The sequence below is a fragment of the Amblyomma mixtum genome, chromosome 1 (assembly GCF_055824585.1).
Source record: "Amblyomma mixtum isolate Tamu chromosome 1, ASM5582458v1, whole genome shotgun sequence".
Taxonomy (NCBI): Eukaryota; Metazoa; Arthropoda; class Arachnida; order Ixodida; family Ixodidae; genus Amblyomma; species Amblyomma mixtum.
In genome coordinates, this window is record NC_143012.1 from 149315133 (window position 1) to 149320106 (window position 4974).

The 4974-nt window shown below is 61.1% G+C and overlaps 1 pseudogene; it reads left to right on the forward strand.

Moving 5' to 3' along the window:
• Positions 1 to 2797: 2797 nt before the first annotated feature.
• On the forward strand, positions 2798 to 3642 carry LOC149367927 (uncharacterized; annotated as a pseudogene).
• The last annotated feature ends 1332 nt before the right edge of the window (positions 3643 to 4974 follow it).

Sequence of the window (4974 nt, forward strand, 5' to 3'; positions counted from 1 at the left end):
CTGCATCCCTATATACGCCACGGGAAGTGAGACAACTTTCCTTCATATCTGAGTTTTCGACTGACATCCGACACATCAGTGGTGCCGACAACACCCCGGCTGACGCCCTCAGTCGCGTCGATGCCGTCACGCGCAGTCGTTCCGAAACATCGACTTCGTCCTCCCTTCCCTTCGACATACATGAACTGTCTGCAGCGCAAGCAAGCGACCCCGAGCTGTCCCGCCTACGTACAGCGCAAACATCCCTGAAGCTCGAGACAGTCCTCATTGAAGACGTGCCAATCGTTTGTGATACCTCCACAGGTACGCCAAGGCCCTTTTTGCCCATCGATTTCCGCAAGAAAATCTTCGAATCCTTGCACACCCTTTCTCACCCTGGAATTCGTGCAACTCAAAAGCTGATCACAGCCCGCTTTGTCTGGACCCGCATGAACACCGACATTCGCGACTGGGTCCGCGCGTGTGCACCCTGCCAACGTGTTAAAGTACACCGGTACCCTGTGCCCCCAACGCAGCGTTTCCTGCAGCCCGACGAACGCTTCGCAGTAGTCCATATCGACATCGTTGGCCCCCTACCCCACTGCCAAGGTTACCGGTATTTATTGACATGCATCGATCGCTTCACCCGATGGCCTGAGGCTACACCAATCGCCGACATCACAGCAGCCACTGTCGCCGCGGCCTTCGTCTCTACTTGGGTAGCGCGGTTCGGCTGCCCCACAACCATCGTCACGGACCGCGGTCGCCAGTTCGAGTCATCGCTTTTCACAGAACTCCTCAAACTGCTCGGAGCAGCACGGCTACGGACTGCATCTTACCATCCACAAACAAACGGACTCGTAGAGCGTTTCCATCGGCACCTCAAAGCAGCACTTACGGCGCACGGACCCCCCGTCAAGTGGCTCGATGCTCTTCCGTTCACGCTGCTCGGAATCCGATCTGCCTTCAAAGAAGACCTTTCGTGCGCCTGTGCCGAGCTTGTTTACGGAACCTCTCTTCGTCTTCCAGCCGATTTCTTGGAAAGCGCGAAACCCGCCGTCCCGTCCACAGCAAGTGAATACGTCGACAGGCTCCGGCATATCCTCCGCCACCTTCAACCACAGCCGACGCGAGAACACCAACGCACTGTGTACGTGACTCCAGACTTAAAGACAGCAACCCATGTTTTCGTCCGTTACGGCCCTGTGCGTGGTTCCCTCCAACCACATTATCTCGGCCCCTTCCGCGTCCTTGAGCGCCGTCCTTCCACTTTCCTGGTAGACTTGAACGGAACGCGAGATGCAGTGGCCCTCGAACGACTCAAGCCAGCGTACATCGAGGCCCCAGTCTCTTGCGTTTCGGCGCCTGCACTTGCGACAGCCCCATTCATTTCCGACCGACAGCAAGCTCCTCCGGCTCGTCGCGTCCACTGGCATCCCAGCTGCCCAAAGAAGTAAATCGTTCGTCGCCTTGGCTTCCTCTCTCGGGGGGGAGCCGTATAGTGCGCCAGCCATGGCGCCAGCCCTCGCCGGCACAACTTACGCGTCCTTCTTCCCTATGCCTCCGGCAACGTGAGGTGGACGCCGTTGCGGTCCAAGTCTGCGGCGTCCCTTCAAAGGAACCCGACCGCACCCCGCGCGCCCCCGCATCTGGCGCGCTCTTTCCTTCTCCTCCCTTTTCCCTCTTGCAGCGGCGGGGCGCGCCTCCCGCGCTCCCCGTCGCAGCTCCGTGACTCAGAGAATAAACGGTTGAACAGAACAGACGTCTTGTCTTCCCTGAGGATCTCCGAGCAGCTTACGCCCTACAGACGTATTCACCAGGTTCGGTTTCCCAGAGCAGCTGATAACGGACAACGCGTCCTACTTCACTGCGAAGGTGTTCGTAGATTCGTGCGCTGCACTCGGCATTAAGCACAAGAAAACGACCACCTATCATGCTCAGTCGAACCCCACGGAACGAGTCAACCGCAACATCAAGCACATGCTTGTCGCGTACTCTGAGAGGCACAAAGATTGGGACTCCTATCTGCCGGAGATCGCGTTCGCTTTGCGTTCGACCGTTAACCGCTCGACTGGGTATGCGCCGTCTTCTCTCAATCTGGGTAGAGAGCTGTTAAATCCGATGGACCGGGTTCTAACGGACAGCAGGAAGACGCCAGTCGCTTCGTCAGCACGAGCTGAATATGCGACGCAGCTGCGCGCTAAAATGACGGAGGCCTTACGCAAGGCTCGCCGCAACCTGAGTACTGCTAGGGCGCAGCAGAAAGCACAGAACGACCGCTCGCACCGGGATGTTCACTACGAAGTGGGCGATCTGGTGCTTCGGCGCCAACACGTTCTTAGCGATGCTAGCAGACAGTTCGCGGCCTCGTTGGCGCCGAAATGGATCGGGCCGTTTCGCGTGCGAGAGAAGCTTTCCTCGCTCGTTTACAGGCTCGAGGACTTGCGGTCGAAACCGACAGGCGGCCCGGTGCACGTATGCGACCTGAAACGTTACGTGCAGCGGGATGAGTGGGTTCAGGACACAGCCCGACCCGCGCCGCAGTCGGAAAACGAGCGCTGCGATCAGCCGGCGAACTCCGCGTCCCGCTATAACTTGCGCCGTAGGCAGAAATAAAATCTGCCTGCGCGGACTAGAGCGAGGGCGCAGGCCGACACGCAGTCTCGTTAGTTGCATGAACGTACGGGCCTCTCATGCCGATCAATGTTACGTAAGACTTACTTGCGTTAACCCTCATGACTCTCGTGAGGGCCCTACAGCTACGTAGCACGCGCTGCGGGAGTTGGTTACATCTGTGTCGACCTCTTCTCCGACGCAGATGGAAAAGCAGGCTCCGCCGAAGTGCCGCCGGTCGCCCCCGACCGGCGGTCGAGGCCCCCCGCATCCTTCGCCACAGCGCCACCACAAGACGGCCACCCCACCAGGACACAGCCGCATTCCCCCGCGGCGCCTGGGCCCACCCCACTGGCCATCGCCGCGCCGCGGCCAGCTGACCCCGCCCGGGCCAGGACCGGCCGCCCCAAGGCCCATGGGCCCCCCACCGGCTCTCTCGCCACTCCGCCGCCGCCTGCCGTCAACCCCACCGACCCGTGGCTCGGAGCCCCCGGCCCCGGTGCAGCCACCCGAACAGCGGTCGCCGCCCCGCGACGTGCGACCTGGACGCACCAGGAGGGCCGGGACACGCCGGTGGGCTACGTATCGTGGCGGCCGTGGAAGCGGCAGGAGCGGGCCAAAAGAAACATGCCCCCGGGGAGGCTCTTCAACCTCTTCCGGGGGCGCACCATTGCGGACGCCGACAAGAGAACAGGGGGCGCGGCTCTGCCCCTGCCTCCGGAAGCCCAGCTGTGTCCTTGCGAGGCGGTGGTGATCCACCTGGGGACCCACAAGGCCGGGGCCCTGCATTATCGCAGGACACAGGGGGCCCCGGCAGAAGACCAGCGGGCGGCGGCCGGCCCCAGCGAAGCGGCCTGCCTGATGGTGGAGCGAGCAAGCCAGGACGCCGGGTTCGCGGAGTGGCTCTTGGACATCGCCACCCGCCACGCCAGCGCCACCTCCGCTCCCGGCACCAACGTTTTTAGATCCCGGCACGGCCCCACCACCCTTGCCCGCGAGGGCTCCCTCGCCCACGGCCCGCGACAACTCGAGTCTTCCCCCGGACCCTGAGTCGGCCCCAGTGCTGGTCGCCCTGGACCCGCCGGCGACTGACGGAGCGGCGGAGGCCGAGTCCGCCGAAGACGGCCTCAAGATGGATCTGGACTTATGGTCCACCGAGATTGAATAAAGTGATGTGTGCGCCTGCTTCTAGCTGTCCGGGAGGCTTCTTAAGGAGGGGAGGATGTGGGATATACAGATATCCCTCGCCGCCCCGCGCCGAGTCACGCGACGAAGCGCCCGCCGCCGGGCGGGGGGAGAGGGGGGCAAGCGGCCACTCTCGTCACCCCCAGCTCGGACGTGACGTCACGCCTACGCCCTGGCGTCTTAGGGACGGGGTGAACGACTCCTCTTGATTGCAACCAGTTGCTCAAGGGGGAGGCAATGTCGTAGGGGTTTAAGGAGAGCTCGCGCGGGAACGAAGGCACTCTAAGCTCTCTCTCTCTCTTGCCGCGGCGTGACTGCCCCACTGCCCCGCCGACCCCGCTTCCTGCCCGCGCCTCTCGGGCTATCCAACGTCGGTCGACGACGACTTGGTAAGCTGCTGAACCATATATTATCGGATAGAACATTCTTCCGCAGTGTGCTTTGCCTTGCGCTAGGTTAATAAACGGTTTCCTAGCGTACTCTGTTCGTTGCCTTCTTCGTCCGAACCCGCCGTGGCTGTGACTTTGCGCCACGGGTTGGGGACACGAGAACGCCCGCGCATAGCTGGCACGGAAGCTCGCCTTCCCGGCTGGCTGGACGCGAGTGACCCCATAATGCCAATCCCTCGATCTAGGAGCAACTCAGAGTTACCCTCGATGAGGGCTTCGATGTTCTTCGATCCGGGCTTCGGCCACGACGCTTGAGCGTGGTGGAGAGCTCAGTTGTTCATTCAGGACACTGAGGGCAACGTGATGCGCCAGGGTTCTCATCGAAGGGATGGCTTCATCTGTAGAAAGCGTGAACAGCACGGATCAAAGGCCGATGATCGCCTCAAGCTCAAATCCGTGCCCAGTATCACGTCGCGGGAACACTGTTGCAGCACTATGATGGTCGCAGGATAGGTATGTCCATTCACGGTCCCTCGCGATGTGCATCGCCCTGATGGTGCAGTTAGGTGGCCTCCTGCGCTGCGAATTTGTGAACCGTCCCAAGAGGTCGTGGCTTTCTTCAGATGTGTGACTCCTATATCCACTAAAGCGGCAATTTTACGGCCGTCGGCATCCACTCACATGTCTGTGGTTTTACTCTTGCGTTGTATATCGTCCTCCTGGCTCCTGGCTTCGTCGAGCAAGTGGATCATGGGTAAAGCGTGTCGTCGGGGGTTTTCTGGATGGTGGCGTCTTTCTTAAGTAGGTT